General features: G+C 36.3%; 1 protein-coding gene across 5 annotated transcripts in view; it reads right to left on the bottom strand.

Annotated features, from left to right (window-relative positions):
* The window catches only part of LRBA (LPS responsive beige-like anchor protein), a 791,618-nt gene that overhangs the window by 705,305 nt on the left and 72,885 nt on the right, over positions 1-13,428 (bottom strand). The gene's annotated exons all lie outside the window — the stretch shown is intronic.

Consider the following 13,428-nt stretch of genomic DNA (forward strand, 5'->3'; position numbering starts at 1 on the left):
TTCTACCTGAAAATGCCAACTCATTTGTACTGATGAGGAAAACCCATCCTGTATCAATGTGAAGACATGAAAACCTACTATGGAATAAAATTTTAAGAGTACTTTTGCCTCAAGCAACTCAAATTTTGACCTAGCTTATCTGTTCTGTGGCCCCATGGCATATACTGTTAGTTGACTGGTACGTTCTATTATTTTTTTTCTATCCTTTAGAGGAAGGTGGGAATTTCCACCAAGATTCTTTTTCTCTCCCTCTACCTATGGCAAGTGAAACTCATTCCCCTTCATTCCCTTGGGATGCCTCTTCTTTTCCTTGCAATCTGTATTCTGCTCTTTTTGAACTGGAAGCTTCCTTGGCATTTTACCTCAAGTCAAAAAGCCTCTTAGGTATTACTCAGGAAAAATGAAAACATGTCCACACAAAGACTTGTATGCAAATGTTCTGGGGCAGCTTTATTCATAATGGCCAATGGAAACCACTTCCTGACTGAATGAACAAACTGTGGTACATCCATACAATAGAATACAATGCAGCAATAAAAAGAAACAAACTATTAATATATACAAAAACATGGAGTAATCTCAAATGCAGTAAGTTAAGTATAAGAAGCTGGTCACAAAAGGATACCTATTGTATGACTCCATTTTTATTTGACATTCAAAAAAAAGACAAAATGATAGGGACAGAAATTAGATCACTGGCTGCCAAAGGCTGAGAATGAGGGAGAGGACTAACTACAAAGGGCAATAGGGAACTTTTTGGAGGTGATAGCCTACATCCAACTGTGATGATGGCTACAAGACTATATACATCAAACTGTACACCTAAAAGGGATGAATTTTATTCTATGGAAATTATACCTAAATAAACCTGACTTTTAAAAAAGTGTTATAAAAGTATAGTCTCTGCCTTCAAGCTCATGGTCTAGCAGGATAAATATATAAACACATAACATAAAAGAATGAGGTAAATTCTATAAGTTATAAACAACGTTGTGTGGTGAGACAGAGGAAGAGTAAAGTCTTACAATGGGGCAATGGGTTGTTTTGTCTTAAAGTGTGAGCATGACTATGACAGGCAGAGAAGGAAGAAAAGCACCCAAGAAGAGAGAACAGCTGACAGAAAAGCACAGAAGTTATAGAGGCAGGACCTATTAAAAGTATAAGAAAAAGTTCAGTACAGGCTTGAGTCCAGTATGTAAAGTGGCCATGACAACAGAGGAAATAAAGTATAGGAAGAGAGAGGCTTCATAAACCACACTGTGGAATGGTATGGCAGAGGAAAAGAACAGTTTTGAAAGATGTTAACAATAATCCTAGCAAAAGATATTTGGGATCAGAATTAAGAAGTAGACTATTTGGTGACAGACTGGTTGTGGGAATGAGGAAGAAAGACAAGTCAAGGTTAAAGTGATACCACTGAAAGAATGCAAAAGGAAACACAGGGATTTGTGTGTATTTGTGTGTGTGTGTTAAGATTTATCTATTTTAGAGAGAGGAAGAGAGAGGGAGGCAGAGAAAGAACTCATGAGTGGGGTTAAGGGGCAGAGGGAGCAGGAATCTCAAGCAGACTCTGCACTGAGTGTGGAGCCTGACCCAGGGCTCATTCGCACAACCATGAGATCATGACCTGAGCAGAAAATCAAGTCAGAGGCTTAACTGACTAAGCCAACCAGTTTGTTTGATAATCTCAGTTGGGGGGGAATCATCTGACTTGTTTTCCTATCTACTAATTAATTTATGTGTATGCCTTTTCTAACTAAAATGGAGTTTTATTACAAATTACATATTTTAACTATTTTATAAAGTAACTGTAAGAAATAAAGGCAACCCAGCAAAACCTCACCAGAATCTTTAAGATGTCTTAGAGACAGCAGATGGAAAGAATGAATGAAATGAAAATAGGAGAGAAAAAACTTACTATGCTTACATATTGCATAAGCTTCTCAATTTACACATTAGGTTCCAAAATTTTACTAGAAAATTATTTGAAATCTAGAATATATTCTCTCAGAAAAATAATGGGATATAAAGTAGAGCTAACTCTAGAATTACACACATTTTATATCAACCTGCTAAGAACCAACCTCACCACAACCACCAAAGGACTGCAGTTAGGACAACAGGCTACTCTAAAGTTTGACTGCTTGGAGTTCAATTTCTACCTCCTCTACTATTTACTGTGTGACCTTGGGCAAGTTAGCTGTACAAGTCTAAGACTCCTCACTTTTAAAATAGAGGTGACAGGGGTGCCCGCCTGGCTCAGCTGGTAGAGTATGTGACTCTTGACCCAGGGTTGTGAGTTCAAGCCCCACACTGGGTGTAGAGATTACTTAAAAATAACATCTTAAAAAAAAATTAAAGATGATAATATTACCTACTTCAAAAAATTACTACAAGGATTAAAAAAGATAATCCATTTAAAGCACTTAGCATATTCGTTCATCTAACATGTATTTATTGACCACCAACTATGTGTCAGGCACTAATTCTAAGCACTGGCAATAAAGCAGTAAACAAAAAAGAAAGTTGCTACTCTCATGAACCTTATGTTCTTATATAAGGAGACACATAACAAAATACCTACAGAAGATAAATGCTATGAAAAATAAAGTAGGATAAAAAAGATAATGAGTGACAAGGAGGGAGATACTAGTTTGGCAGTAGGAAAGGTCTAATGAGGAGATACCTGAACAGAGACTTTTTAAGGAATGAAGGAGAGAGTCATATAGATAAATGGAGAAAGAAATCAGATCTATTTCTGGCAATACAAAAACTTACAAAATCCAGAAAATAGTCATGATTTAGAATTGCTTAAAATGGTGAATATTAAATAATAACAACAAAAAACACTGTTATTTTGTTTTGTTTTTCATAAATGGTTGAGCTGAAGAGAAAGCAAGAAAAATCTTGAGAGATAGGAAACAACAAAGCTTCAGTGAGCACTGAGGCTTGCCCTGAGAACATTCACCAATCTTTAGTGGTTTACAAATTGGGTCTAAAGGGGTTGCTTGGGGGAAAAGGATAAAAAGTTTGGGGCCTAAACAAGGTGGAAATCTGAACAGCAACATTCTCTCAGTGGGTGAATGGGGGGACATGCTCAGCATAGAACACAGTGTTCATATTTGCCTATCTCAACCTGGGCAGAAGAGAAAAAAAGAAGTCTACCTCCTCTCATCCACTTGAGGACAGAATTCATACCAGGTGTCAGGTCTAACAAAACTCAAACTAAAAATTCAGCTTTGAGGGATTCTGAGTTAGAAAAGACTAGAGGGGTGCCTGGGTGGCTCAGTCAATAGAGCGTCTGACTCTTGATTAGATCTCGGGGTCCTCGGATCAAGCCTCGCAACAGGCTCCCCACTCAGCAGGGAGTCTGCTTGTCACCCTCTCCCTCTGTCCCTCCCCCCTCTCCTCCCTCTCTCTCAAGTGACTAAATAAATCTTTAAAAAAAAAGAAGAAGAAGAAGAAGAAGAGACTAGAGCATGGCGGCACCTGGATGGCTCAGTAGGAGAAGAAGAAGAAGAGACTAGAGCATGGCGGCACCTGGATGGCTCAGCAGGAGAAGAAGAAGAAGAGACTAGAGCATGGCGGCACCTGGATGGCTCAGTCGGAGGAGCATGGGACTCCTGATCTCGGAGTTGTGAGCTCAGGTCCCATGTTACATGTGGAGATTCCTTGCTCAAAAATAAAATCTTGGGGCGCCTGAGTGGCGCAGCGGTTAGGCATCTGCCTTCGGCTCAGGGCGTGATCCCAGCGTTATGGGATCGAGCCCCACATCAGGCTCTTCCACTATGAGCCTGCTTCTTCCTCTCCCACTCCCCCTGCTTGTGTTCCCTCTCTCGCTGGCTGTCTCTATCTCTGTCGAATAAATAAATAAAATCTTTAAAAAATAATAAAATAAAATAAAATCTTAAAAAAGAAAAAAAGAGACTAGAGCATGACAGAAGCAAACATCAGTTCTGCCAGGAAGAGTACACTTAAAACCCAGATATCAAACTGCACCCAAAAATAAAAGTCCATAGAATATAAGCTCAAAAAATTTTTTTAATTACAAAATAAAGAAACAGTCCCCAAAAATCAGAACAAGTCTTACAGAAACAAAATTCCCAAACAACAAAGAAAAAAAAATGATCAGATATGAAATATTGAAATGTTAAGAAAACAAGATATCAAAAATAGAAATCAGGGGGGCACCTGGGTGGTTCAGTCAGTTAAGTATCTGCCTTCAGCTCAGGTCACAATCTGGGGGTCCTGGGATTGAGCCCTGCATTGGGCTCCCTGCTCAGTGTGGAGGCTGCCCTCTGCCTCTCCCCCTGCTCATGTGTGTGCGCTCTCTCTCTCTAATAAAATCTTTTAAAAAAAAACAGGACTCAGGAAGAAAACTATAAAATATGAATATGAAAAAATGAAACACTTCAAGATTTGAAATTTATAATTTATATATTATTCATTGATTTATAATATAATTAGATATTTGAGAGGAGCTCTTTCTAGGCAGAGGGAAAAACTAGAGCAGGGGGGCTACTGCCTCCAGAACTGAATAAGCAAGGAGGTAGAGTGGAAAGAAACGAGGACAGAGGTAATACTTACTAGGTCACACAAGCACTCAGTAAATATTAGCTATTATTATCCCATAATTTCTACTGGAAAAATGTGGATTATAATCAATTCTTCTTTCCCATTTCAGTATCAAATATAGCAGCCAGAGAAGAGCTCCAGAAAATTCCAAAAAGGTTCAGAAGGGAATCAAAAAATAATTTGCTTTCTATGAAGTAGAAACAGTCTTAAGTGGTAATTCCAGCGCCAAGGATGATATCTGGGTCTTATGTGAGCAAGATAAAAGGAAAAAGGAAAACCATCCCTAAGTGATTCAGAAGATGAGTACCTGGAGGCACCAATGATCAAAAGAAAAAAAGGATCCAGTTGGAATTGGCATTTCAAGGGGGGGGGGGCATTTCAAATGTGGGTATTAATTAGTAATCAGGACATCCTTTCAGGATTTAAAAATTTCACAAGTGGGGCACCTGGGTGGCTCAGTCCTTGTGCGTCTGCCTTCGGCTCAGGTCATGATCCCAGAGTGCTGGGATCGAGCCTCCCATCAGGGTCCCACTCCCCCTGCTTATGTTTCCTTTATCGCTGCCTCTCTATCAAATAAATAAATAAAATCCTTAAAAAAACAACAACAAAAATTTCACTAGTGAAGTCAACATTTACATTCTATAGCAGTAGGAATTCAGAATAAATAAAACTCAAAGATATGACAAATTTTTCCATTTTAATTTTAATGCTCAACTTTTTCCAAATCTTTTCAAGATATAGTAATAAGCAGCAAAGTTATAATTTAATTTTTCTTTTCTTTCATATTGTCCTCTGACTAAGGCACTAACAAAACCATGAATAAAACACAAGTAATGTAGGTTAACAATAATATTCATAAATCACAAATTAGATGTATGATCAATCCCTAATATAAAGAGTTGGTAATTTCATTTTTCCCTGGTTATCAAAGAAAATTGATTGGTGGATATCTTAAACACGTATAAATCATCATGCACCCTTTGACACACAGGGAAACTGTTATTAAAGAATCAAAAAATAAAGCATGCAGTGTTAAATCAATGAAGTTTAGGGGCGCCTGGGTGGCACAGCGGTTAAGCGTCTGCCTTCGGCTCAGGGCGTGATCCCGGCGTTATGGGATCGAGCCCCACATCAGGCTCCTCCGCTATGAGCCTGCTTCTTCCTCTCCCACTCCCCCTGCTTGTGTTCCCTCTCTCGCTGGCTGTCTCTATCTCTGTCAAATAAATAAATAAAATCTTTAAAAAAAAAAAAAAAAATCAATGAAGTTTAAAGATAATTCATTTTCTCAAAGCTTATCACTCTTATTGCTTCTGATTATCATAAACTAATTTTTCAATTAATACAATTCTTGAGGAAGTTAGTTAAGTGGCCATTTTCTACAATTCTAATACGAGCCCCCAACTTACAATAGTCACATAGTAAAACATAGTGTAGAGGATTCAGGCTCAAAGAACCTGGGTCTTTAATCTCCCCAATCCTGTTTTCTCATTATAAAACAAGTTTAATAAAGTACTACCTCAAGCAGCTGTTTCGTGAATTAAATGAGATAATCCTTATAAAACACTTATGTTGGTATGAGAAACAAACTGAGGACTTCAGAGGGGAGGGGGGTGGGGGAATGGGATAGACCGGTGATGGGTAGTAAGGAGGGCACATATTGCATGGTGCACTGGGTGTTATACACAACTAATGAATCATCGAGCCTTACATCGGAAACCGGGGATGTACTGTATGGTGACTAACATAATATAATAAAAAATCATTAAAAAAAAAAAAAAAAAAAACACTTATGTTGGCTATGTGTAATCAACACTCAGTCACACACCCCGACTTACATCCAGGTTCAGCTTTATTACAACAGGGTCACAGGACAAAGGATTAATTTTAGTCTTTCCTCCTGAAGCCCACTTGAATAATCTGATGTAACTCTTAATGCACAATGTATTTAACCAACAGAATATAAAATCAGTATCTAACAACATAAACTAGAAAAATATTTAGACAATATACTATGCTGAATTTAGAACTTGGCTAAACTGAGTCATTTTTTTTAAATGTCTCACTTAAAGTAAATAAAGTAAATAAATCAACAGAACAGTCTCTACTGTTCTGAAATACGGCTCCTGAAAAATTAGCTCACAATCCAGGATTACATAAGACCCTTGTAAACAAAGCCCCTTGGAGATGATAGAACTTAACTACTAGACAACAAAAACAGTATATATGAATAACTAAAGATATAAAAGAACCAAGACAGAAGAAAAAAATATTCCATTTTTTAAAAAATACAAATCTGAAGAACTTTTAAAAATATAGTCACTAAACAGAAAAACTCAAAAGAACAGGTTAGACTACAGCAGATTAGATGGAAATGAAGAATAAATCAGAAGAAAGGTATGAATCACAAGAGAGACTGAAAATACAAAAGATTAAGAGACATGAAAGACAGAATGGAAAAAAACTAACATGTCGTGTATTAGGAGTTCCAAAATACAAACAGATAAAATGAATAGGGCACCTTGGTGGCTCAGTCAGTTACGGGGCTGCCTTTGGCTCAGGTCATGATCCAGTGGTCCTGGGATCCAACACTGAAATCAGACTCCCAGCTCAGCAGGGAGTCTGCCTCTCTCTCTCCCTCTGACCCTCCCCCCACTTGTGCATTCTCTCTCTCTCTCTAATGAATAAAAAATCGTAAAAAAAAAAACAAAAAAACCTAACAGACAAAATGAAGAAAAGCCATTATTCGTGAGAATTTTCCAGAAAAACATGAATTCTCAAATTTAGGAAGCACAAGCACCCATAGATAAGTTATGGTGAAACTACAGAACCCCAAAACCAAAGAAAAAATCTTAAAAGCAACCACCGAAACAAATTAGCTATAAAGTTAAGCAATTAAAGCTATAACAGGGACAACTTCAGTAAGAGACTAGAGGGGGAACAGAACAGAATCCTCAAAATATTAAGAATATTAAAAATTATTTAAAAAAAGAATATTAAAAATTATTGCCAAATAGAATTCTGCATCCAGCTAAACTATATTCAAGAACAAGGGAAATATGAGGAAATTTCTAAACAAATATTGAGTTTACCACTCAAAGACCCTCACTAAAAGAACTACTGGGTGCTTGGGCGGCTCACTCAGTTAAGCATCCAACTCCTGATTTCAGCTCAGGTCATGATCTCAGAGTTGCAAGAATCAAGCCCCACACGGGACTCCTCGCTGGGCCTGGAACCTGCTTAAGATTCTCCCTCTTCCTCTGCCCCTCCTCCCCTCAAAAAAAAAAAAAACAACAACAACAACTCCTAAGGGACACACTTCAGAAATAGAACCAAGAAATAGAGTGAGATGCAAGACGTACATATAAGCCAACCATTCAGTAAACATCAGTAAATCTAAGAACTATGAAAAAATATAATCTCCAATATTCAGTGTCTCTGCCTGCAAGAAGTTAAGTTTCATCCTATGAAACTCAAGCATGGTATGATAAACTCAAGCATGGCCATATGATTTTTCTTCATGAAGTGACATGTCACTTAGGAGCAGAAACTCTAAGAGCCTCAAAATTCAATATTGCACAAACAAAGTTTGAGGAAGGGAATGGCAAGAGATAAGCCAAGATCCAGATTACTTATCTGTCATATTAAGAAACTTGGCCATCACCCAGAAAAGAATGAAAAACTACAGAAAGATTTTGAAAGCAAAGTCAAATGGTCAGATTTTAACTTTACATAAAATATTCCAGGAGTTGTAGAGGGTATTTAAAAGAAGAGACTAGAGAAGCAGGAATATCAGCAAGTGAGCTATTGCAACTATACAGGAAAAAAGTGACAAGTACTGAACTAGTGCAGTATACCGAAGATGTAAAAGAGAGAAAGGTATACAGAAATATTCAGTATTTCAAATCATATTCCAAATACCAACATTCAAATTAATGACCCAGAATTATCACAGAAAAGACCAAATCACAAACAATATACTGTTAAATATCACCATAAAGTTAAAAGTTCAAATTCAGGGGTTTTTTTTTAAGATTTTTTAGTGATCTCTACACCCAACGTGGGGCTCAAACCTACAACCCCAAGATCAAGAGTCACATGCTCTACCAACTGAACAAGCCAAGCGCCCCCAAATTCCATTCTATCAAAAAAAAGTCAGAATAGAAGTACTGGTAAAACAATAAAGGACATTAAAAATTCATCCACATGGCATCCCCCCCGCCGCCACCTCATTCCAGATAGGATTGTAATAGGGTCAGAAATTAAACACCACATTGTATTTAACTTACATATTGCCATTAGACTGTCCTCCTAGAAGTAGATGGGTAAGAGGGGAGAAGACAAAGAATTCTTAGTAAAAGATATATGACAGACATCATCATCTCCTAATAATGTAGTCGACATATAAATGTCACAAAGATGATTAACTTTAAATAGGAATAAGAATGGGGTATACTTGTAAAGTATCAGAAAATAAATCTAATTAACTGAAGGACAGATGTATAGTTACAGAGATGGGGTACCCAGAGGCCAAAGAACTGACACTTTAAACTCCATGAAGGCGAAGTCCATACCTCTCTTATTGTTTTATTCCAAGCACCTACCTGACACCATGTCTGGCACACCATTAATGCTCCACAAATATTCATTGAATGAATGAATGGATTGATCCCATTAAAAACAGATACATGTTTCATAAAAGGGAATGATCTCATTTTCTTAAAGCAAAAAAGAGATAGATCTAGTCAAAATAGCAACACACAAAATTTTGTTCATAGTTGATTCTTTGACTTCTTAAATAAATGTCTTATTTTAAAATTTAAAAGCCAAACCCTAGTTAAATTCATATCTAATTTACAGGAAGAAAGGATAATCTTTTTTTTTTGTGAAGACATACTTTATTTTATAATTTTTGTGAGAAACCAATAATTCTAATAATTTAAACTAATTGATGCAAGGGAAGATAAAAATGAATAAGAACAACAAAAACCCCTACAAAATACAGAAACAATGGACTCTCCGTACAGTGTACTAGCTTCATCCTCTAGCAGCTACAGATGGAGCAGTCGTAGATAAGCAACTGAAAAGATATGTAAGGGATGGGGAAACATGTCTCCAATAGAACTGAAAAAGGAAGAAAGGATAATCTTATCCCATAAATTTGAGTATATGGTACTTTACTGAGTAAATCTATCATGAAAGCAAATCAACTTCAAGGAAAGGTCATATGAACATTAGAAGCCTATGAACACATACTGACAAATAACTAAAGACAACAACTGGTATTACCTTCTGCAACTGATTAACAAAAGCATTATCCTTTCCTATTAATGTGCTCACTGTAATCAGTATACAGTCACAAAAAAAATTATTAAAATACCACTCTCTTGCAGCACCTGGCTGTTCCTTGATCTCAGAGTCATGAGTTTAAGCCCCACATTGGGTGTAGAGTTTACTTAAAAACTAGATAAAATTTTTAAAAAATTAAAATTTTTTAAAAATCTACTTTCTTATAGGATCAATATACAAGGTCATTTCAATCCCAGAAGTTAAGCTAACTTTTCTTTTTAAGACTTTCTTATGTTTATGAGAGACAGAGTGTGTATGAGCGAGAAAGAGCATGAGCAGTGGGAGAGGGAGAAGCAGGCTGTCCACCTAGCGGGGAGCCCGATGTGGGGCTTGATCCCAGCACCATAGGATCGCGGCTTCAGCCTAAGGTAGATGCTTAACCAACTGAGCCACCCAGGCGCCCTTAAGTTAACTAAATCTTAACCATGAAAGTAAAGAAGCAAATTCCAATATCTCACATAATGATTAACTATGTCATTAATTCCAACCAATTTAAAAATAAAAAGTAAAAATTCAAAAAATAAAAAATAAAAATCACATTTACTAAAACCTCTCTTTTCCTAACATGCATTTTAGGTATTTAAGTAGGAAAAAAAACCAAAAAACCCTATCTTCCATAAGACAAATCTTGACTACGTTAGGCAGCTCCTAAACAATCTAGATACCTTCCCATAGCTACCATTCAATTACACAATTAAAAGATGCCTTAAGCCACTTTTTTTTACATTTAAGTTTTTTTGTAATTATAAACCATATACGGCTTAGTGGTTAACAGCTCAGGTTGTGGATTCCTTGAGCTTGAATCTCAGCAGTATTAGTTGCTCAGTGACTTAAGCAAGCTACTTATACTCTCTCAGTTTCACCACTTATAAAGTGAATATTTTAATAGCACAATCTGTTCTGCTGTAACTTAACATCTTGGCCTTGAATTACCTCCTACAGGATTGTTAAAGAGTAGAATAATGTAGGAATAGTGTGGACATGATCCTGGTTTATACGTAATTTTTTCCAACAGAATTAGAAAGAAATACTTGGCAATATGTAAAGATCTTAGGAAAAACCTAAAAATTTGCAGAATTGCTTTCCTTTAATGCAAATAGTACCTGGCTTAATGATTGCAAGAACTAGTATACTCTTTCCACAACGTTAAGTATCCAACAATTTGCAAGTACAAATGAAAAAAACTGCAAAGATCTTTCTCTCTGTATTAAAACAATGAATTAATGAGGAAAACTACACCTTGGATCAGATTTTCAGTACTGATAAAAATGTTGTCTAACCGAAGCTAAAGAAACCAAGCCACATGTCAAAGAAGGAAGCATAAGCTCCAGGGTTAGTACCACAAAGTGAATGTGATGCTAACATGAAAATACTAGTAGAGACTTATCTTCCTAGCATTTTCATCAACATTATTTGATTTTTTTGGTATTCTGGTCACAAGGTGCCACAGGTTTTTAATGGCCCACCCCAATCCCATTTTTCCCCCATAAATCCTATTATTTAGCCCACTTTCGTGGAACATAATGCATTTGGCAGATACACCTAATACCTACCTGTGAGAACTATAGGAATTAAATTGGGTTAATACATCGAACAGAACTTGGCACACTCAATAAGTCTTAGATATTGCTATTATCTATTATAACTCAAAATAACATATTAATTTCAACTCAAAAGCATGTCATCAATGTATGTTTCCCCTACCTCAAGAGCCATAGATCTCACCAACACTGAAAATAAAAACTGAACCCCAAAAAATCTTTGAAAATAGATTAAGAACCATAAATTCACCTTATGTTTTAGTAAACTAACAAAACATCCACTCACACTTCTGACCACTGGCACTGCCTTACCCATCCACAGACACCTACAGTAAGGAAAATTATTTTAAAATGTTATGGATTTTGTGTTTGCTTGATGTCTATTAATTTCACAGAAATTTGATTTAAGAAAATGAGCTGGTGATAATGTTAAAAATCATTTTATAATACCTTTATATAATTTTCTTTAATATTTTTCCTCCATTTTCGATACCAATCAGTCTCTTAAATCCATGCCTACTTTCCTTCTAGAAAAGATCTGGGTTTCAAAGATACAAATGTAGTAATCCAAAGGGGCACCTGCACCCCAATGTTTATAGCAGCAATGTCCACAATAGCCAAACTATGGAAAGAGCCCAGATGTCCATCGACAGATGACTGAATAAAGAAGATGTGATATATATAGATCTATTTATATCCATATATAGATCTATATACATATACACAATGGAATATTATGCAGCCATCAAAAATGAAATCTTACCATTTGCAACGACATGGATGAAACTAGAGTGTATTATGCTAAGCGAAATAAGTCAATTGGGGAAAGACAAACAAGAAGAAACCAGAGAGGAAGACAAACCCTAAGAGACTCTTAATCTCAGGAAACAAACTGAAGGTTGCTGGAGTGGAGGGGGGTGGGAGGGATGGGGTGGCTAAGTGATGGACATTGGGGAGGGTATGTGTTGTGGTGAGCACTGTGTATTGTGTAAGACTGATGAATCATAGACCTGTACCCCTGAAACAAATAATACATTACATGTTAATAGTAAAACCAAAGATCTGGGGTTTTGTTTGTTTTTCACATTTTATTTAAGTAATCTCTACACCCAATGTGTACCCCAAACTCACAATCCCAAGATTAAGAATCGCAAGCTATTACGACTGAGCCAGCCAGGTGCCCCTAGATTTGTTGACGCCCATTTGAAATTATTAACTATCATATTATTATCAGGACTATTTTTTTTAAGTTTCATGTATTAACATAAAACCAACACTTTTTTAAAAAAATGTTTCGTGTTAAAATGTTTTCATATACAAATGTTACTTATAAGCTCTGAGATATAATTATTATTTTTATTCAAGATCCTGAAACCCAAAGATCATGAAGACTAGATTCAACTAAATATAAACAGGATTTAAGATAACATATTTGTATTGGGTGCCTGGGTGGCTCAGTCCATTTAGCGTCCAACTCTTGATTTTGGCTCAGGTCATGATCTCAGAGTCATGAGATCAAGCTCCATATAAGGCTGGCTCAGCATGGAGTCGGCTTGGGATTCTCTCCCTCTCCCTGTGCCCCTCCCCCCCACTCACGCATGCTCTCTCTTAAATAAATAAATAAAATTTTAAGAAGATATTTGTATTACTTTATGAGAAAAGTATTTTCACTAAAAACATCAAAATCCAAACACCTCATCAGAGGCTTCATTATTTAAAATTCTCATAGCTTTGTAGAAGTTACTGTAGTTTATAAATAAAAACACCACATCAATGAAGTTAATATTCATTGAATAAAGATCTTATTAAGCAAAAAAGAATATCTTTTTCAGTTTCTAAGCAATAGATTTATTTCTAACAAAACATAACTGAGACCTCATCAGTTTTCATCCTTCTCTAAGAATATACATGGAAAATCCGGCCCCTCACCTCTCTCTAAAACTGCAATTTTTTTAGAATATCAATT

The sequence above is a fragment of the Ursus arctos genome, unplaced genomic scaffold, assembly GCF_023065955.2.
Source record: "Ursus arctos isolate Adak ecotype North America unplaced genomic scaffold, UrsArc2.0 scaffold_11, whole genome shotgun sequence".
In the NCBI taxonomy this organism is placed as follows: domain Eukaryota; kingdom Metazoa; phylum Chordata; class Mammalia; order Carnivora; family Ursidae; genus Ursus; species Ursus arctos.